The sequence below is a fragment of the Engystomops pustulosus genome, chromosome 10 (genome assembly GCF_040894005.1).
Source record: "Engystomops pustulosus chromosome 10, aEngPut4.maternal, whole genome shotgun sequence".
NCBI lineage: Eukaryota > Metazoa > Chordata > Amphibia > Anura > Leptodactylidae > Engystomops > Engystomops pustulosus.
Genome location: NC_092420.1, coordinates 92,614,547 through 92,637,870, shown reverse-complemented (window position 1 = coordinate 92,637,870; position 23,324 = coordinate 92,614,547). Strand labels below are relative to the sequence as shown.

Here is a 23,324-nt window from a genome sequence, read left to right as displayed (position 1 = left end):
TTTAAAGGTGGATTTCAGAAGGAAGGAGGCCATGGATAACAGATATAAGAAGATTCCCACAGTCCCGGTGCCTGAATCTATGAGTAATGTCCCTGGTTTATCAGGATGGATTGTGATGGAAGATTTCCTTTAAACTTCTTCATGACGTAATTGAGGGTTGGTTACAATGTATCAGTGTAGAGAACACATCTCTACTGCTGTAACAATCTATCACTCAAGACTTTCACACTGTTAGCCTCACAGATGACTCTTCAGTCTGGGTAACATTGTAACAATCCTTCAGCTGTGTCCAAGTGATTTTATCTTCCAGGAGCTCTTAGTCATTGAAAGCAAACAGAGATCTTACTAAATATTTCATTAGAATATGACTAATCTGTCTTTACATGGCGGAGCTTATAAAGGGGGTTCTGCCAACCCCTGACATGCGCTGGATAACACCATCCATAGTAACGTGTCACCGGCCTGCGGCGGGATCCCTCCTAGATAGGAGCATGTGACCCTCCCGCACCTCTGGAGGACAGGTGGGGAAACGTGTCGGGGAGGTTTTCAGTCTCACGGTAATTATGGGATTTCCATATTCCCATCTGATAGCAGACTTGTCTGTGCAGCGCAGGGCGCACAGCGTCCTCGGGGCGGCAGAGGAGTCGCCTCCACCTGCAGCGCACACAACGCCGCACACATTGACTCTATTTTGGTGCAGGTCACATGAGTTTCCAAAGTAGACCTGTCATGGTAGCTTATACCCAGTAACACCTGTGCCATAAAACCCAGGGGGCGGCTCTGCCTACAGCACTACAACTCCCATCATGCCCACATCTGCCGAGATAGTTGTAAGGGGTAAGGAATTCACAGTAACATCATGATGGGCAGGGACGTAGCTACAGATGGTGCAGAGGTAGCACCCGCATCAAGCCCCTGATAACACAGCGATCCAAAGACCCGTCTTCTGAATAATATTAAGTCTCACACGGTGGATGATGAAGTTGCATCTCTACTGTAGTCCACAGGTTTCGTGGGAATACAGGGCAGGGTTCTTTATCTATGCAAATGAGCAATGCTCTTATATCATGTGTAGACAGATGTAGCAGAGCTCAACTTGTCAATCATCATGACTAAGAACTGCCCTGACCTGCATGGCGTGGGCTCTGGCTGATCTCTATGCAGGGCTGGATACACAAGTGCGGGCACTGATGAGTTTGTCATCTATACATCTTTAGACAATCTGCACCCAGGCTCCCAGGTTGTACACATATAATAGGGCTGATGGTGAATCCTTAAATCGCGCTGCAATATTTTGGGGAGTTTTCTGGCAATACAGCCACCCCCAGCCTGTGGTGTTAGTATTGGGTGCCCTCTATCACCACTCTGTAGGAGGTGCAACAAATATGCTGGACCCCAATCCAAAAATATTTATCAGGCCCTAAAGTGTGATGTGTAGTGTTCATAAAAGACTCCATGTGGGGCCTCCGAGGCTGAAAGACCTTCTGTGGCTGTACCCCTCATGTTACCCCCCTGACCAGAGTCACGTTATAGCTCCCCTATGCTGCCTGTACCCCCCCTGACCAGAGTCACGTTATAGTTCCCCTATGCTGCCTGTACCCCCCCTGACCAGAGTCACGTTATAGCTCCCCTATAATGCCTGTACCCCCCTGACCAGAGTCATGTTATAGCTCCCCTATAATGCCTGTACCCCCCTGACCAGAGTCACGTTATAGCTCCCCTATACTGCCTGTACCCCCCTGACCAGAGTCACGTCATAGCTCCCCTATAATGCCTGTACCCCCCTGACCAGAGTCACGTCATAGCTCCCCTATAATGCCTGTACCCCCCTGACCAGAGTCACGTCATAGCTCCCCTAAGCTGCATTTACCCCCCTGACCAGAGTCACGTTATAGCTCCCCTATGCTGCCTGTACCCCCCTGACCAGAGTCACGTTATAGTTCCCCTATGCTGCCTGTACCCCCCTGACCAGAGTCACGTTATAGCTCCCCTATGCCGCCTGTACCCCCCTGACCAGAGTCACGTTATAGCTCCCCTAAGCTGCCTGTACCCCCCTGACCAGAGTCACGTTATAGCTCCCCTAAGCTGCCTGTACCCCCCTGACCAGAGTCACGTTATAGCTCCCCTATGCTGCCTGTACCCCCCTGACCAGAGTCACGTTATAGCTCCCCTATAATGCCTGTACCCCCCCTGACCAGAGTCACGTTATAGTTCCCCTATGCTGCCTGTACCCCCCCTGACCAGAGTCACGTTATAGCTCCCCTATAATGCCTGTACCCCCCTGACCAGAGTCACGTTATAGCTCCCCTATAATGCCTGTACCCCCCTGACCAGAGTCACGTTATAGCTCCCCTATAATGCCTGTACCCCCCTGACCAGAGTCACGTTATAGCTCCCCTATACTGCCTGTACCCCCCTGACCAGAGTCACGTCATAGCTCCCCTATAATGCCTGTACCCCCCTGACCAGAGTCACGTCATAGCTCCCCTATAATGCCTGTACCCCCCTGACCAGAGTCACGTTATAGTTCCCCTATAATGCCTGTACCCCCCTGACCAGAGTCACGTTATAGCTCCCCTATGCTGCCTGTACCCCCCCTGACCAGAGTCACGTTATAGCTCCCCTAAGCTGCATTTACCCCCCTGACCAGAGTCACGTTATAGCTCCCCTATGCTGCCTGTACCCCCCTGACCAGAGTCACGTTATAGCTCCCCTATGCCGCCTGTACCCCCCTGACCAGAGTCACGTTATAGCTCCCCTATAATGCCTGTACCCCCCTGACCAGAGTCACGTTATAGCTCCCCTAAGCTGCCTGTACCCCCCTGACCAGAGTCACGTTATAGCTCCCCTAAGCTGCCTGTACCCCCCTGACCAGAGTCACGTTATAGCTCCCCTATAATGCCTGTACCCCCCTGACCAGAGTCACGTTATAGCTCCCCTATAATGCCTGTACCCCCCTGACCAGAGTCACGTTATAGCTCCCCTATAATGCCTGTACCCCCCTGACCAGAGTCACGTTATAGCTCCCCTATATTGCCTGTACCCCCCTGACCAGAGTCACGTTATAGCTCCCCTAAGCTGCATTTACCCCGCCTAGGGGTCAACATCGGCAGCAGTAATGTAAATGGGTTCCTCTCCAAGGGTCTGATCTGTCAATATTTGCTCGGGAGTTGGAGGCTCTGACTACTGACTCGCTTTGTCTGGTAATAAGGTGTCCAGCCCCTTGTCGAGGACCCCGACCCTAGCGATCCATACTAAGTGCAGGCCTGGAGGTTTTTGGGCAGAACAACAACATCATGAGGACCCCCCTTCCCCAACACCAGGTACCTCATTACTGACAAGTGCCCCAAACTGCTGCAACAACCCGACTGCACTGCGTCAGTTGGATGAGACCCCGCCCCTAGACACAGAGCTCCGCCCCTAGCGTTAGAGGATACATTCCTGCAAGTGTTTATTTACTGTATTCACACTGAATAAGGGCACATACATGTTCACAAAGCGCGGTGCGAACATTCAGTAGTCGGGAAAGCTGGGTGACACATCTCATCATTAATGTCTGCATGCTCCAGGTATGAATTTGTGTATAAAATCCTCTATTGGACATCAAAAACACCTGAAAAACCCTGGTACGGAACAGAAATACAAGCAAACATTGAAGACGCCTTCTAGGCCCCAAGGAGGACGCGCGAATATCTAAATCGGCTAATGCAATAATCGGTAGCCGCGCAGGTGATCCGACCAGACGTCAGCAGAAAACCTTATCTAAAGATTATTTTTATCTAGAATTTTTTTTTCCTTATTTTTGTTTATCTGTGCAGGAAAAAGTTGAAGTCATAAACCGGTAGAGCAAATAATGCGGCAGGTCAGCGCAGATCCCACCACAGCTACACATGTCATCCCTAAACTGTAATAAGGCAAATCTGAGAATCCTGTTATATTCAGTCCATACACCAGGGTGCAAAGGTAACAAACTCTGCACTGCTACATCTGCTACAACAAGAGTCAGTACAGATTATGGAAACAATCAGCATGGGGAAGGGTCACTGTCCCTGTGATTTATCTTCTCTGGGGGTGAATGACACAAAATGTGTGAGCTCAAAGAATTTGTCACATTAAGGACAGACAGTCAGGAGAGGTCATCACGACATGAATCAGGCCGTTAGGGGGTTGTATCATCACCCCAGCTATCAGTAAGGCCCTGCTGGGGGTTGCAGGGTCACCCCAGCTATCGGTAAGGCCCCGCGGGGGGTTGCACGGTCACCCCAGCTATCAGTAAGGCCCCGCTGGGGGTTGTAGGGTCACCCCAGCTACCGGTAAGGCCGCGCTGGGGGTTGCAGGGTCACCCCAGCTATCGGTAAGGCGAAGCTGGAGGTTGCAGGGTCACCCCAACTATCGGTAAGGCACCGTTGGGGGTTGCAGGGTCACCCCAACTATCGGTAAGGCACCGTTGGGGGTTGCAGGGTCACCCCAGCTATCGGTAAGGCCCGCCGCTGGGGGTTGCAGGGTCACCCCAGCTATCGGTAAGGGCACGCCGGGGTTGCAGGGTCACCCCAGCTATCGGTAAGGGCACGCCGGGGGTTGCAGGGTCACCCCAGCTATCGGTAAGGGCACGCCGGGGGTTGCAGGGTCACCCCAGCTATCGGTAAGGGCACGCCGGGGGTTGCAGGGTCACTCCAGCTATCGGTAAGGGCACGCCGGGGGTTGCAGGGTCACTCCAGCTATCGGTAAGGGCACGCCGGGGGTTGCAGGGTCACCCCAGCTATCGGTAAGGCGATGCTGGGGGTTGCAGGGTCGTCCCAGCTATTTGTAAGGTGACGCTGGGGGTTGCAGGGTCACCAAAGCTATAGGTAAGGCCATGCTGGGGGTTGCAGGGTCTCTGGGCCTAGCTGTTGCTGAGGGGTAACCCCAGATATCTGTACAGTCATGCTGACTGTAAGTTCATGTAGGGGGTTGTATGCTGCCTGTGGCTGGCTGGTTGTTCTGGGGGATTGTAGAGTCACTCAGCCTGGCTCTATGGTCATACTAGGGGTTGTAGTGTCAGCCCAGTTATCTGAGTAACTAACCCTTTACCTCAAATGAGATATATATATATAGGAAAGTCAGATATTCCAGCAACCCTTTGGCCGAGCACGTACAGACGCCTAGTCACCCGGACCCCACTAGGAGAAGTACCAACAATTTGCATTTCTTTGTGTAACCTATGACTGTGGCAGGTGTCATCTAACAATCTGGGACTTGTAGTTCTACAACACAGTCATGCTCCTGGAGCATTCACATATTTTCAGGTTCTCTGCACTACTTTGCTACCAGAACCCTCAAATTTACTCCAACTTGGTTACGTCTGACTCCTCCAGCTGAGGTGTCCTCCCAATACATTATACCTGGCACAGCCCTTGTACCTGCACAATAACAACCACCCAGCAAAAATGTCACACAAACACTTTCACACCCAGGAATTTATTGCAATACAAGGAAAAGGTGACATAACCACCCATAGTGCAGGATGAACAGCCAAGGGACATGCCAGGCACGGGTGGGCTACGAAGGGAGCCAGGGGACACGCCAGGCGTAGGCTATTAGAGGAGCCAGAGGATGCACCAGGCACGGGTGGGCTACGAGGGGAGCCAGGGGACATACCAGGCACGGGTGGGCTACGAGGGGAGCCAGGGGACACGCCAGGCGTAGGCTATTAGAGGAGCCAGAGGATGCACCAGACACGGGTGCGCTACGAGGGGAGCCAGGGGACATGCCAGGCACGGGTGGGCTACGAGCGGAGCCAGGGGACACGCCAGGCGTAGGCTATTAGAGGAGCCAGAGGATGCACCAGACACGGGTGCGCTACGAGGGGAGCCAGGGGACATACCAGGCACGGGTGGGCTACGAGGGGAGCCAGGGGACACGCCAGGCGTAGGCTATTAGAGGAGCCAGAGGATGCACCAGACACGGGTGCGCTACGAGGGGAGCCAGGGGACATACCAGGCACGGGTGGGCTACGAGGGGAGCCAGGGGACATACCAGGCACGGGTGGGTTACAAAGGCAGCTATGGATACGCCAGGCATGGGTGCGCTACGAGGGGAGCCAGGGGACATACCAGGCACGGGTGGGCTACGAACGGAGCCAGGGGACATACCAGGCACGGGTGGGCTACGAGGGGAGCCAGGGGACACGCCAGGCGTAGGCTATTAGAGGAGCCAGAGGATGCACCAGACACGGGTGCGCTACGAGGGGAGCCAGGGGACATACCAGGCACGGGTGGGTTACAAAGGCAGCTATGGATACGCCAGGCATGGGTGCGCTACGAGGGGAGCCAGGGGACATACCAGGCACGGGTGGGCTACGAACGGAGCCAGGGGACATACCAGGCACGGGTGGGCTACGAGGGGAGCCAGGGGACACGCCAGGCGTAGGCTATTAGAGGAGCCAGAGGATGCACCAGACACGGGTGCGCTACGAGGGGAGCCAGGGGACATACCAGGCACGGGTGGGTTACAAAGGCAGCTATGGGACACGCCAGGCATGGGTGGGCTACAACATGACATACCAACTCCAGCTTCACAGTGTAAAGGGGCAGTTCGTACTGGACTTGGCTACAATGACTTTCAGGTGAGGCGCCAGAGATGGGTGGGCTTGGTCTGAATTCCAATAACTTTCACAATGTAAAGGGGGGCTCAGCACTGGTTCAGGCTACGATACTTTACGATGAACATGCCAGAGGTGAGTGGGCTACAGCGGCTTCCTGGTAACATACTGATGGGTGGGCTAGTGCCGAATCTCAGCGACTACCCAACTATCCACACAAAGCCTCAATGTCACTGTCCGTTATCAGCCATTGAGAGTAAAGCGACTCTCCGGTTTTCACACATTAACCCCTTAAGCTCCAGCTCGTCACTGACCAACGCAGCGGAAACACATTGCACAGGAAGGAAGCTGTGGATGGATTTCTCGGCTTCTGACCTTACGGGACCCATAACATTACTCCAGTAGTGACAGGGTGTCATGGAGCACAGGCGTGTTCAGCGCTGACATCAGCGAGCATGAGACGGCACGCCGGGCTCCGTCATGTCATAAGAAACCAGTCACATGAGGCGCTCCATCATACACAGGATGTCATACGACTCTATGAATAATATGTACCATTCTACGACTATCCCCCACCCCCAGAATCGTAGGTAGGGAAGGTTGTCACCCGCCTTCACCTCTCACCTACTTACGTCTGACCCAGAGGTGCCGCGTCCTCTCCGGAGTCACTCTTTAACAAAGAACTTAAGTCTCCTCGGGCACAGCTCCAAGTTCAGAGGAGCCTCCCCTCCCCCTGCGGAGTCCATAGTCCCTGTGACTAGTGGTCCCTGGCACATGGGTGGTCCTGAGCGCAGCTCCCCCTCCTGGGCCTCTACCTAATTACTAACTGCTGAGGCTACACGATGCCTCCAGGACTCTGCCTGACATTGCTGAGGTGTAATCTCTGATACTCACCTTGATAGTTGTTATCTGCCGCTTAACATTTACATAGGACTGCAGGTGACCCGCTGAGTAATGAATGACAATCTCAGCTCTGCTACATCAACTCTCATACTACAAGCAAGAACCTGGAGTCTTGCCGTAAACTTTCTGCCGCTCAGACTATCACACCCACCTGATGATTACACCACGGACTATCACCCCCATCCTTCCCCTTTCTCTAGCCCCTCCAGATGTGTCAGCGAGTGCAGTGGGTGGGATGATGGAGTAGGGTGACCTTCCCTCCATCCGGTGCCTGGCACACTCAGTGACTGGCACATCCATCTACCCCGTGCTTAACACTTTCTTGCCCAGAGTCGTCACATTACAGGCCTGTCAGTCCTCGCCATGCCACATGGAACAAGACAACCCCAGACCTCACAACCTCTACAAGCCAGGCAGGCGCACCTCACCAGCCCCTAATCTACCAACTTTACCCAACGCAAAATAAGTTGCTTACCTGATGTTGTGAGGTGGATTCCTGACACTCCCAAGCCTGACAGAGAGAGGGTGAAAGAGGGAAAGGAGGAAGGAAGGAGAAGAGAGGGAGATCTGGGTAACCACACCCCTGGGTGACTCAACTTCACTCTGCAAACATCAGAGCTCCAGCAGCAGCAGCCCCACTCACAGGGAGGCAGGGCCTGCACAACAGGCCGAGCAGGGAGAGGAGCCACAGACACACCCTTCCTACAGCACTAATCCCACCACACCCTCCAGCAGCTGGAGTGGGAGAAGAGCAGCCAAATCCGGGAGTCCTGCGCCTTACCTGCTGCACATCAATAGCAACAATGTATCAGTGCACAGTGTTACCTGCTATAATAGTAACAACATGTACAATGTATCAGTGCAGAGTGTTACCTGCTATAATAGTAACAACATGTACAATGTATCAGTGCACAGTGTTACCTGCTATAATAGTAACAACATGTACAATGTATCAGTGCAGAGTGTTACCTGCTATAATAGTAACAACATGTACAATGTATCAGTGCACAGTGTTACCTGCTATAATAGTAACAACATGTACAATGTATCAGTGCACAGTGTTACCTGCTATAATAGTAACAACATGTACAATGTATCAGTGCAGAGTGTTACCTGCTATAATAGTAACAACATGTACAATGTATCAGTGCACAGTGTTACCTGCTATAATAGTAACAACATGTACAATGTATCAGTGCACAGTGTTACCTGCTATAATAGTAACAACATGTACAATGTATCAGTGCAGCACATTACCTGCTACAATAGTAACAACATATACAATGTATCAGTGCACAGTGTTACCTGCTATAATAGTAACAACATATACAATGTATCAGTGCACAGTGTTACCTGCTATAATAGTAACAACATGTACAATGTATCAGTGCACAGTGTTACCTGCTATAATAGTAACAACATGTACAATGTATCAGTGCAGAGTGTTACCTGCTATAATAGTAACAACATGTACAATGTATCAGTGCACAGTGTTACCTGCTATAATAGTAACAACATGTACAATGTATCAGTGCAGAGTGTTACCTGCTATAATAGTAACAACATGTACAATGTATCAGTGCAGCACATTACCTGCTACAATAGTAACAACACATACAATGTATCAGTGCACAGTGTAACCTGCTATAATAGTAACAACATATACAATGTATCAGTGCACAGTGTTACCTGCTATATTAGTAACAACATATACAATGTATCAGTGCACAGTGTTACCTGCTATAATAGTAACAACATGTACAATGTATCAGTGCAGAGTGTTACCTGCTATAATAGTAACAACATGTACAATGTATCAGTGCAGAGTGTTACCTGCTACAATAGTAACAATATATACAATGTATCAGTGCAGCACATTACCTGCTACAATAGTAACAACACATACAATGTATCAGTGCAGAGTGTTACCTGCTATAATAGTAACAACATGTACAATGTATCAGTGCAGAGTGTTACCTGCTACAATAGTAACAATATATACAATGTATCAGTGCAGCACATTACCTGCTACAATAGTAACAACATATACAATGTATCAGTGCAGAGTGTTACCTGCCACAATAGTAACAACATATACAATGTATCAGTGCACAGTGTTACCTGCTATAATAGTAACAACATATACAATGTATCAGTGCACAGTGTTACCTGCTATAATAGTAACAACATATACAATGTATCAGTGCACAGTGTTACCTGCTATAATAGTAACAACATGTACAATGTATCAGTGCAGAGTGTTACCTGCTATAATAGTAACAACATGTACAATGTATCAGTGCACAGTGTTACCTGCTATAATAGTAACAACATGTACAATGTATCAGTGCAGAGTGTTACCTGCTATAATAGTAACAACATGTACAATGTATCAGTGCAGCACATTACCTGCTACAATAGTAACAACACATACAATGTATCAGTGCACAGTGTTACCTGCTATAATAGTAACAACATATACAATGTATCAGTGCACAGTGTTACCTGCTATAATAGTAACAACATATACAATGTATCAGTGCACAGTGTTACCTGCTATAATAGTAACAACATGTACAATGTATCAGTGCAGCACATTACCTGCTACAATAGTAACAACACATACAATGTATCAGTGCAGAGTGTTACCTGCTATAATAGTAACAACATGTAGAATGTATCAGTGCACAGTGTTACCTGCTATAATAGTAACAACATGTACAATGTATCAGTGCAGAGTGTTACCTGCTATAATAGTAACAACATGTAGAATGTATCAGTGCACAGTGTTACCTGCTATAATAGTAACAACATGTACAATGTATCAGTGCAGAGTGTTACCTGCTACAATAGTAACAATATATACAATGTATCAGTGCAGCACATTACCTGCTACAATAGTAACAACACATACAATGTATCAGTGCAGAGTGTTACCTGCTATAATAGTAACAACATGTACAATGTATCAGTGCAGAGTGTTACCTGCTACAATAGTAACAATATATACAATGTATCAGTGCAGCACATTACCTGCTACAATAGTAACAACATATACAATGTATCAGTGCAGAGTGTTACCTGCCACAATAGTAACAACATATACAATGTATCAGTGCACAGTGTTACCTGCTATAATAGTAACAACATGTACAATGTATCAGTGCACAGTGTTACCTGCTATAATAGTAACAACATATACAATGTATCAGTGCACAGTGTTACCTGCTATAATAGTAACAACATATACAATGTATCAGTGCACAGTGTTACCTGCTATAATAGTAACAACATGTACAATGTATCAGTGCACAGTGTTACCTGCCACAATAGTAACAACACATACAATGTATCAGTGCACAGTGTTACCTGCTATAATAGTAACAACATGTACAATGTATCAGTGCACAGTGTTACCTGCCACAATAGTAACAACACATACAATGTATCAGTGCACAGTGTTACCTGCTATAATAGTAACAACATATACAATGTATCAGTGCACAGTGTTACCTGCCACAATAGTAACAACACATACAATGTATCAGTGCACAGTGTTACCTGCTACAATAGTAACAACATATACAATGTATCAGTGCACAGTGTTACCTGCTATAATAGTAACAACATGTACAATGTATCAGTGCACAGTGTTACCTGCTATAATAGTAACAACATGTACAATGTATCAGTGCAGTACATTACCTGCTACAATAGTAACAACATATACAATGTATCAGTGCAGAGTGTTACCTGCTATAATAGTAACAACATATACAATGTATCAGTGCACAGTGTTACCTGCTATAATAGTAACAACATGTACAATGTATCAGTGCACAGTGTTACCTGCTATAATAGTAACAACATGTACAATGTATCAGTGCAGTACATTACCTGCTACAATAGTAACAACATATACAATGTATCAGTGCAGAGTGTTACCTGCCACAATAGTAACAACATATACAATGTATCAGTGCGCAGCAACAGGTGAGAAGCCTCTCTATATTCATTTGCATATTTGTTAATACCCCATAAGGCTACATTCACATGTTCAGGTTTTCTGATGCAATTTATATAGCCAAAAGCGGGTGTGGATCAAAATTTGTGAGAGCATTTGCATTTGGTGTGAAACGCATGCGATCGGTAAACAATTTAATGCATTTCACTGGAAATGGTAATAAGGTTGGGCCTAAGCACGGCCCTCTGCGCTTGTGCAGTGTGTGACCATACCCTGAGGGCGCGTTCACACGTTGCGTTTTGGTTGCGTTTTCATTGCGTTTGGAACACATATACAACAGCTGATGTGAGGTAATTTGCCTAATTACATTACCGTTTACGTTTGTAAACGCAATGTTAACGCATGCGTTAACAAGACGCATGTGTTAACGCTTTGTTAACGCATGCGTTAACATCGCGTTTACGATGCGTTTTGTTAACGCATGCGTTAACAGTGATGAAATTAGGCAAATCGCCTCTCCTCAGCTGTTGTATATGCGTTTCAAACGCAATGAAAACGCAGGTCAAAACGCAACGTGTGAACGCGCCCTGAGAAACACATTAAAACACATGGAAAAATTAAGAAAACTGCTTCCCAGCAAAATGCAAATGTTACATATAGAACCCCTACTACCCTGTATGTATACAATGTGTAGACCCCCCCCAGTAATCCTTGTGTTAAACCTGCAGATGTTTGTAAAGCTTCTACCCCTGTAAATATACAATGTATAGACCCCCAGTAATTGTTACAATGTTCCTCTAAATCTATATCATGTGTAGACCACCTCAATAATTGTTAATTGTTACAATGTATCTCTGATTCTATGTAATGTGTAGACCCCCGGTAATTGTTACAATGTTTCTCTTATTCTATACAATGTGTAGACCCCCAATAATTGTTGCAATGTTTTTCTGATTCTATACAATGTGTAGACCCCCAATAATTGTTACAATGTTTTTCTGATTCTATACAATGTGTAGACCCCTGGTAATTGTTACAATTTGTCTCTGATTCTATACAATGTGTAGACCCCCGGTAATTGTTACTATGTATCTCTGATTTTATACAATGTGTAGACCCCTGGTAATTATTACAATTTTTTTCTGCTTGTATACAATGTGTAGACCCCCGGTAATTGTTACAATGTTTCTCTGATACTATACTTTCTTCCTTGCCATGTTTCTACGTTTGTACTCCGGAATAGAAAGTATCAGGTCCCTGGATGCTCCTTAGCAGTAAAGAGGCAGCGTCTGAGGAGCTCTGGGGCAGCGCTGATGTGTGAAAACAGACAACGTGATGCGCTTTTTACAAATGCTTGTTCTCCAGGGGCCGGACATTAATATGAAGCTCTGGAGTGTTAACTCAGAGGATCCATCATTAACAGCGCAGGTTGTCTATTAACCCATCGTAGAGATGTTATAATAAGAATGTGCAGGGAGATGCAGAATGTAGACCTAACGCAGGGGGAGAGGGAGCCCTTAGGCTAACACTATAAAGCCATAAGTTATACCCAATGTATATGGTAGGGCTCAATAGACTACTACAATGCTTAGAGAAGCTACAATCCTGGAATATAATTCTATGTATCATAGTTCTGCTGCTAACATCAACATACACAAAGGTCTGTCCCTCATCTCTCCAGGGACAGTACATAACACTGGCTGCACAGAGCACAGCAGTGTGAGTATACATTCCCAAGTGCACTTTGAGAAATGACAATCCTGGAATATAAATACATATGTCACAGTTCTGCCTTTACTTACAACATACACAAAGGTATCACAAAACATAATACTGGCTGCAGAGTGCAAAGAGCACGACATTATGAGGACGCACCCCCATTGTACTTGGAGCAGCTACAATCCTGGAATACATAATAATCCTGTTGCTGCTACCAACAACATACACAAAGGTCTGATTACACATCTCTCCAGGGACAATACATAGCACTGGCTGCTGTCTGTATGGTGAGATTCCCTTTAAGAAGTGTTCACATATCATAGTGATTTTGTACTTACCTGTGATTGAATGTAGACGCAGATCACGTGCGGCCATTATTGGAGTTTGTTTACTTTGGCTATTCCATGACGGTGGCAGAAATGATGAAACACACTTGTCTCTCTAGTATTGTACAGCGGGGGCCCAGATGTGTCCAGTTACCGAGGGGGATTTCTAAATTCCCATCCGCATGACGTTGCATTAACGATTGCACCACTCTGGTATAATTGGTCCACAGAGAGAATTGCTGTCAGGCTCATGTCTCAATCTGGCTGTCCTCTTACAGGATCAAGGGCAGGAAATATCTGCTTTCTTTATGTCGGTGCTCTGCAACTACAACTCCCAGCATGCCTTGTAGTGCAAGTAGAGGGCAAGCAGGCCAGTGGTCACACAGAGATTGTAGAGCGATGACTAACTGCACTCTTCTGCAGATAGTACATATGAATACTTCAGGTCATTTACATCCAAAAAAAACAAACCCTAATTATGTATTTTCTATAGCCTCAAATTTGAGGTGAACCTTTGAATTTTTACTAACAATCCCCATGATTGGTCCTTTAAAAGTCATGGTTTGCACTATAAGTGGTTGACCCTACAAAATTGCGGGATTTCCATCCTGCCACAAAGAGTAAGACCACCTTCTGCCCATATATAACATGCATACCCCCCATGCTTTATACTGCAGCTCAGACTGAAAGCTGCATATAAGTTCAGCAGGTACAGTAGATGGAAAGCTCCATGAGCACAAGGACAGAATTGTTACAACCTACAAGGAAGCAAAACCTGCAGCGAGATAAACCTCCTGTACCCGATAATATTTATATGGAGACGTCATGGGATGATGTCAGTCTGTGGAGTGGACATTGCCCCTGTATAGGAATCTAAGGCCGCATTCAGACAGACGTTAGGAGTCCCTGTTATACTGTATTAGGCTGCTTACAGACAGACGTTAGGAGTCCCTGTTATACTGTATTAGGCTGCTTACAGACAGATGTTAGGTGTTCCTGTTATACTGTATTAGGCTGCTTACAGAAAGATGTTAGGTGTCCCTGTTATACTGTATTAGGCTGCTTATAGACAGACGTTAGGAGTCCCTGTTATACTGTATTAGGCTGCTTACAGACAGACATTAGGAGTCCCTGTTATACTGTATTAGGCTGCTTACAGAAAGATGTTAGGTGTCCCTGTTATACTGTATTAGGCTGCTTACAGACAGATGTTAGGAGTCCCTGTTATACTGTATTAGGCTGCTTACAGACAGACGTTAGGAGTCCCTGTTATACTGTATTAGGCTGCTTACAGACAGACGTTAGGAGTCCCTGTTATACTGTATTAGGCTGCTTACAGACAGACGTTAGGAGTCCCTGTTATACTGTATTAGGCTGCTTATAGACAGATGTTAGGTGTCCCTGTTATACTGTATTAGGCTGCTTACAGACATATATTAGGTGTCCCTGTTATACTGTGTTAGGCTGCTTATAGACAGACGTTAGGTGTCCCTGTTATACAGTATTAGGCTGCTTACAGACAGACGTTAGGTGTCCCTGTTATACTGTATTAGGCTGCTTACAGACAGACGTTAGGAGTCCCTGTTATACTGTATTAGGCTGCTTATAGACAGATGTTAGGAGTCCCTGTTATACTGTATTAGGCTGCTTACAGACAGACAGATGTTAGGAGTTCCTGTTATACTGTATTAGGCTGCTTACAGACAGACAGATGTTAGGTGTTCCTGTTATACTGTATTAGGCTGCTTACAGACAGATGTTAGGTGTTCCTGTTATACTGTATTAGGCTGCTTACAGACAGACGTTAGGAGTCCCTGTTATACTGTATTAGGCTGCTTACAGACATATATTAGGTGTCCCTGTTATACTGTGTTAGGCTGCTTACAGACAGACGTTAGGAGTCCCTGTTATACTGTATTAGGCTGCTTATAGACAGATGTTAGGAGTCCCTGTTATACTGTATTAGGCTGCTTACAGAAAGATGTTAGGAGTTCCTGTTATACTGTATTAGGCTGCTTACAGAAAGATGTTAGGAGTTCCTGTTATACTGTATTAGGCTGCTTACAGACAGACAGATGTTAGGTGTTCCTGTTATACTGTATTAGGCTGCTTATAGACAGATGTTAGGTGTCCCTGTTATACTGTATAAGGCTGCTTACAGACAGATGTTAGGTGTTCCTGTTATACTGTATTAGGCTGCTTACAGACAGATGTTAGGTGTCCCTGTTATACTGTATTAGGCTGCTTACAGACAGATGTTAGGTGTCCCTGTTATACTGTATTAGGCTGCTTACAGACAGACGTTAGGAGTCCCTGTTATACTGTATTAGGCTGCTTATAGACAGATGTTAGGTGTCCCTGTTATACTGTGTTAGGCTGCTTACAGACATATATTAGGTGTCCCTGTTATACTGTGTTAGGCTGCTTACAGACAGACGTTAGGAGTCCCTGTTATACTGTATTAGGCTGCTTACAGACACACATTAGGAGTCCCTGTTATACTGTATTAGGCTGCTTATAGACAGATGTTAGGTGTCCCTGTTATACTGTATTAGGCTGCTTATAGACAGATGTTAGGAGTCCCTGTTATACTGTATTAGGCTGCTTACAGACAGACAGATGTTTGGTGTTCCTGTTATACTGTATTAGGCTGCTTACAGACAGATGTTAGGTGTTCCTGTTATACTGTATTAGGCTGCTTACAGACAGATGTTAGGTGTCCCTGTTATACTGTATTGGGCTGCTTACAGACAGATGTTAGGTGTTCCTGTTATACTGTATTAGGCTGCTTACAGACAGATATTAGGTGTCCCTGTTATACTGTATTAGGCTGCTTACAGACAGATATTAGGTGTCCCTGTTATACCGTATTAGGCTGCTTAAAGACAGATATTAGGTGTTCCTGTTATACTGTATTAGGCTGCTTACAGACAGATATTAGGTGTCCCTGTTATACTGTATTAGGCTGCTTATAGACAGATGTTAGGTGTCCCTGTTATACTGTATTAGGCTGCTTACAGACAGACATTAGGAGTCCCTGTTATACTGTATTAGGCTGCTTATAGACAGATGTTAGGTGTCCCTGTTATACTGTATTAGGCTGCTTACAGACAGATGTTAGGTGTCCCTGTTATACTGTATTAGGCTGCTTATAGACAGATGTTAGGTGTCCCTGTTATACTGTATTAGGCTGCTTACAGACAGATGTTAGGTGTTCCTGTTATACTGTATTAGGCTGCTTACAGACAGATATTAGGTGTTCCTGTTATACTGTATTAGGCTGCTTACAGACAGATGTTAGGTGTTCCTGTTATACTGTATTAGGCTGCTTACAGACAGATATTAGGTGTTCCTGTTATACTGTATTAGGCTGCTTACAGACAGATGTTAGGTGTTCCTGTTATACTGTATTAGGCTGCTTACAGACAGATGTTAGGTGTTCTTGTTATACAGTATTAGGCTGCTTATAGACAGATATGAGGTGTCCCTGTTATACTGTATCAGGCTGCTTATAGACAGATATGAGGTGTCCCTGTTATACAGTATTAGGCTGCTTATAGACAGATATTAGGTGTCCCTGTTATACTGTATCAGGCTGCTTATAGACAGATATGAGGTGTCCCTGTTATACAGTATTAGGCTGCTTACAGACAGATGTTAGGTGTCCCTGTTATACTGTATTAGGCTGCTTATAGACAGATATTAGGTGTCCCTGTTATACTGTATTAGGCTGCTTATAGACAGATATTAGGTGTCCCTGTTATACTGTATTAGGCTGCTTACACACAAGCAAGTTTGATGCATCCTAACATTCCACCTGAATGCTGACACCCGCAACCGAATTCAGAATGACAGTTCTAACATCCCCCCATTAAATGACCCTGATTTATTGTATGTTGGAAACTTATGTTGCTGCCGGATCCACAGACGGGGCAGGATATGCTGCGGTAACATGGACTGTATAATATGGAGGTTGGCCCCTGTGTATCTGGCCACGGATGGGGTTGATATCTCGCAGTATATCCTGAGTCTATCCTCTGTGTCAAGAGCGTGAACAGACACTAGAGAGCAGGACGTTTTTATTTCATGCAGCTCAGTCCTGAAAACAGGGACAAATTCCTGTGTCGGTGACAAAGCCCATATAAGAGTTCTCAAATACCTCTCTGTCCTGCCCCCGCCCCTCTGACAGTACAAGTGGGCTGCTGCCTGCACCCTCCAAGTGTGTGAAAGGTCTAGAGCTGCACATTCCTGGTATCCTAGGGAATGGGGCAGACGGCCAAGATAAGGGTTAAGGTGTGTAAGGAGCTGGGGTGGTAAAGGTATGCGCCTGTCTGTGATGGATGGGTGGGATGACTGCTCTGTGTCTGCTGTGTGGGCCGGTTCTGCACGGTGTATGGACCCGGTAGGAATGCACTCACATGCCAGTGCAGGGAGGGGACATCTGAGGACTCTACAGGCAGACCCATTGTTCTGAGGACAGTGAAATGTAACACTGCTCCATTATATAGATGTCATGTCATATTCCAGGACCTAAAGAACAGTAACCAGTCTGTCTGCAGACAAGAGAGGACTCCTACTGAGTACCAACCTCTGCCCGCGACATACCCGTGCTCTGCCACATACCATACAGCCTGCTGGTACCGACATGCATCCTGGAGAGTACAGAATTACTGACTACCAGGAAACTGTCAGCATGTATATAACAGGACAGTAGTCAGGCAGTGACTCCTAGCATCATAGGAGGCTGTACAATACTATGAGTCAGACATACAGGACCTATATCTAGGTCTAAACAAGGCCATCTAGGCACAACCTAACCTGTAGTTTATTTAGCTTAGGAGTCCAATGGGCGGTCCTAGTCCATGATGGACAGACCTCTCAATAGAGGCATTTATATACACACACTGTATGCTGTATGGAGGGGCCGACAGTCCATTATGTATGATCTGTCTGCAGCACATCCCCCCTGTCTGTGTATATAAAGATTCATTGTTTAAAGGTAACGAGTCGGTCGTCCCTTATTCCTGAGGCAAAGCACAGCAGGATATCACCCGCAGCTTTATCTGTGACTACTGACTCCTGTCCCATGACAGTCACCTTTTATTATTATCGTTTATTTATAGAGCACCATTTATTCCATGGTGCAAATAGACATCAAACAGTTTGGATGAGAAAGAAACTTCCTATTATCTCCAGCAGCCTCTGTCTATACCTGTGTCTCCTCTATCACTCAGGAGAATCATATAGGACTGTATAGAGAAGTACTGGCCTGTACTAATGGAAATAAAGCACTTGAGGTGAGATAGAAACTTCCTATTATCTCCAGCAGCCTCTGTCTATACCTGTGTCTCCTCTATCACTCAGGAGAATCATATAGGACTGTATAGAGAAGTACTGGCCTGTACTAATGGAAATAAAGCACCTGGGGTGAGATAAAAACATCCTATCATCTCCAGCAGCCTCTGTCTCTGCCTGTGTCTTCACTATCACTCAGAAGAATCATATAAAACAGTATAGAGAAGTACTGGCATGTATTAATGGAAATAAAGCACCTGGGGTGAGATAGAAGCTTCCTATTATCTCCCGCAGCCTCTGTCCATGTGGATGTCTCTCAATCCCCCTCCCCTCTCTATAGACTTCAGTTTAACGTGTTGCCTGTAATTTGTTACATTCTATGAAAGTGTATCTAGGGGTAGGTAATGTCCAGCTGCAGGGGCGCAGCATTGTAACATGAATATACTGTCTTTTCCCTGACTTCTCCTGTATCTGGGCATCCAGCACTTATTTGCTCCCAGACCCGGCCCTGTATTCCAGAGATTGGTAACATAAATCCTCCATGACGTTGCTGAGCAGATCCAGCCCCGGGATAGAGGGAATGCTCCATGACCCCGCAGTCAGATGAAGTATTTCCATCATATTCCTCAGTATTTATAGCCCCGGCCGCACTTATTTATACAGTCCAGTTCTCCGCCTGATGCCAACATCTGCAGCCAGGGAGGAGGGTTATTCCACTGCTACGAGGGGGGATGTTATGAATATATATAAAGTACATTCTTATGTGTCAGCTCTGAGGATTAGTAAATATCATACTGATGAGTCTAGTGCAAACCCCTCCAGCAAAACCCATGCGGTGTGATGTCTGGTGCTCTGCAAGAGGAGGCGAGCAAAACACCTAGCACTGGGGTTCAGCATCATTGTATCAGGACCATCCCCAAGACCCCCATGTAAACCCAGTGACCATAACACTACAGCCAGTGTATTGTCCCTGGAGGGATGTGTAACCACCTCACACTGCTGTGCTCTCTACAGCCAGTGTTATGTATTGTACCTGGAGAGATGTGTAATCAGACCTCACACTGCTGTGCTCTGTGCTCTCTGCAGCCAGTGTTATGTATTGTCCCTGGAGAGATCTGTAATCAAACCTCACACTGCTGTGCCCTGTGCTCTCTGCAGCCAGTGTTATGTATCGTCCCTGGAGAGATGTGTAATCAGACCTCACACTGCTGTGCTCTGTGCTCTCTGTAGCCAGTGTTATGTATTGTACCTGGAGAGATGTGTAATCAGACCTCACACTGCTGTGCTCTGTGCTCTCTGCAGCCAGTGTTATGTATTGTCCCTGGAGAGATCTGTAATCAAACCTCACACTGCTGTGCCCTGTGCTCTCTGCAGCCAGTGTTATGTATCGTCCCTGGAGAGATGTGTAATCAGACCTCACACTGCTGTGCTCTGTGCTCTCTGCACCCAGTGTTATGTATTGTCTCTGGAGAGATGTGTAATCAGACCTCACACTGTTGTGCCCTGTGCTCTCTGCAGCCAGTGTTATGTATTGTCCCTGGAGAGATGTGTAACCATACCTCACACTGCTGTGCTATGTGCTGCCAGTGTTATCTATTGTCCCTGGAGAGATGTGTAACCATACCTCACACTGCTGTGCTCTGTGCTGCCAGTGTTATGTATTGTCTCTGGAGAGATGTATAACCATACCTCACACTGCTGTAGGACTTTGAAAAATGGATTTATATTCCAGGGTTGTAGCCCCTCCAAGTGCACTTGTGTGGGCCCTCACACTGCTTTGTTCTGTGATCTCTGCAGCCAGTGTTATGTATTGTCCCTTGATGTGTAATCAGACCTTTGTGTATGTTTTTAGTAGAAGCAGGTCTGTGAAATATGGATTTATATTCAGAATTGAAGCTCCAACAAGTGCACTAATGAGTGCCCTCACACTGCTGTGTTCTGTGCTCCCTGCAAAGGACAAAGTTTAGTTGCAAGTGAAGGCGAATAGCTCAGAAACATCTCGGTACTTGAAGTTACTCTATGGCTAAAAGAACTTATAGATACTGGAGCTGTCAGAGAGATTCAGATCTTAAAGGAACAATCCAGTAACAGATTATTTATTGAATTCTACCTTGTGCAGGGTCTGAAGAGAGGAGCGGGACCCCCAGGTTCTAGGAATACAATGAGTCCTGCTCCTCCCATCAGACCCTGCACCATGTATTATTCAATGACTTAGCTTTGATGCCCGTCCTATGGACTGTGGGGGTGACATCTGTTCCTTAGAGGCTCTTTGTCTTTCCTGTCATTGACAAAGAAAAACCTTTCAATGGAAATTAACTTTTTTGGATAAATCATTCATGAAAGACGTCAACGGTGTAAATCCAAGTGGCTGCAGCGGGTGAACTCTGGTTCTAACTCGTAACCTTTGAGCAGGATGGACTTTGCCATTGGATTGGTCCCAGGTTATGGTTCTCAGAGGCCTCTGGACAAAACCCTACAGAACGGACCCAAGGCATTATACTTTGGGAATTGGGAAGACCAGGTTTATTGGCCTTTAATGGTAAACCATTACCAAAAAAAAAGTAGAAGGGACCAAAAGATACAACATTCTCAATTAAGACTATTGCCCACGCGAGGACCAGTTACAACTGATGATTATAAGTGACGGGGTGTGCACCCACTATATCACCTACATGTTTTAGCTTTGGGCTAATTCCGAGGGCAATTTTTAAGTGGACTCATCAGTAGTCAAGCTTATAAACACACCAGAACACAATGGCTACCTCTAGGAGTAGTCCTTATTTAGGTAACAACTGGTGCAAGTGGGTTAGTGGACATTGGGTTTAGACAGATAAGAGTCATCTGCAGTCCTGGGTCGGAGCAGTTCGTATTCAGGCAGGTACAAGCCTGAGATGAGAGTGGTCAGACAGAAAAGTCACAGGTCAGAATGGGCAAAGAAGATCAGAGCAGTTAGTATTCAGGCAGCTACAATCTCGAGGTCAGTGCTGGCAGAGAAGAGTCATCCTCAGTCAGAGGTCGGAGCAGTTAGTGTTTTGGCAGGTACAAGCCCGAGGTGAGAGTGGTCAGAAAGAGAAGTCGCAGGTCAGAGACGATCAGAGCAGTTAGTATTCTGGCAGGTACAATCTCGAGGTCAGAGTGGGCAGAGAATAGTCATCCTCAGTCAGAGGTCGGAGCAGTTAGTGTTTTGGCAGGTACAAGCCCGAGGTGAGAGTGGTCAGAAAGAGAAGTCGCAGGTCAGAGACAATCAGAGCAGTTAGTATTCTGGCAGGTACAATCTCGAGGTCAGAGTGGGCAGAGAATAGTCATCCGCAGTCTGAGGTCGGAGCAGTTAGTCTTCAGGCAGGTGCAAGCTGCAGGTCAGAGTGGGCAGAGAAGAGTGTAAAGCAGTCCGTGGTCCGGGTGGAACATTTTCAGGCACGTACAAGCCGAACATCAAAGTGGGCAGAGAAGAATCAATTTCAGTGTGGGGGCAGAGCAGTTAGTGTTTAGGCAGGTACAAAGCATGTCTGATCGGGCAGCGAAGAGTCATCCACAGTCCAGGGTTAGAGCAGTTAGTTAGTGTTCAGTCATATAGAAGCCACAAGTCAGAGCGGGCAGAAAACATATAGAATGAAAAGTAGCTGAAGGCTGGTAATACTTTAGGGTTAGGTCAAGAAAAGATGTCACCAGAACAGAGTTGGGCAACAGAATCTGAATTGTTCAACATTCCAGGAAGTGATGGGGTCAGAACCGGTGACACAGTAGCTGGCATGGACCGTCCCCATTACGACTACATGCACATGAGGTTCTACTTGCTCCATATATGAACCCATTCAATCCGAGAACACGACCTGCACCTTATCTAATCCCTGGTTTCTGCCGCAGCAATCACTATGATGTCTCCATCCTGCGATGCAGCTGCTACCTTTGTACCTACAACCTGGTGTAAGTGAAGTCATTATTTCCTAGTGAATCGATCGTTCTCCAGAATTTAGGCGATGGTCTCCGCGTCCAAATCACTTCTACATAACCTGCTCTGTAACCAGGATGTCAACATGAAGATATCTTCTCCCAGGACTATAAATTCTGCTCCTAAGTTTTACTGCTGATTTCAGATAAGATTGTGTAATTCTTGCAATGAATCTGAACCCAGTGTGAAGTGTGATTGGCTAATCATTACCCTGGGGGAGATGTGAACCATCCCGTGGCTTCTAGGTTATCAGCGGCAGAGACTGGTGATCTAATCGTGACCGCACAATTCATGACAAACCGCTGCGATAACCTGCAGGTCACAAGAGACTCATGAGCCGAGAGAAGACACTGCAAACAAGAGCCTGACTCCCATCTATTGATCAGAGAGACCAAGGCAACGACCCCGGGAACAGCGCGATGTCATGTACTGAAATATCTGACAGAAATACCAAAATCTATTGTTTCTAAACATATAAGAACAATACAACTCAGTGTAACCTAAGAGAAGCAAAAAGGAACAAGTACTAAAAGTAATCTACAGTAATAGAAGCCATATTATAGTAGTTATATTCCTGTACATAGGGGG

General features: G+C 46.3%; 1 protein-coding gene across 3 annotated transcripts in view; it reads right to left on the bottom strand.

Annotated features, from left to right (window-relative positions):
* Window positions 1-23,324, bottom strand: part of ELOVL1 (ELOVL fatty acid elongase 1) — a 48,018-nt gene that overhangs the window by 8,245 nt on the left and 16,449 nt on the right. The window contains exon 1 of one of the 3 annotated variants that reach the window (XM_072128449.1): window positions 7,959-8,117. The exons of 1 other annotated variant lie outside the window; for it this stretch is intronic. The gene's annotated coding sequence lies outside the window, so the exon portion shown is untranslated. Of the gene's footprint in view, window positions 1-3,327; window positions 3,384-7,958; window positions 8,118-23,324 lie in introns of those variants that run through there. One more of the 3 variants, XM_072128451.1, reaches the window with a different exon arrangement.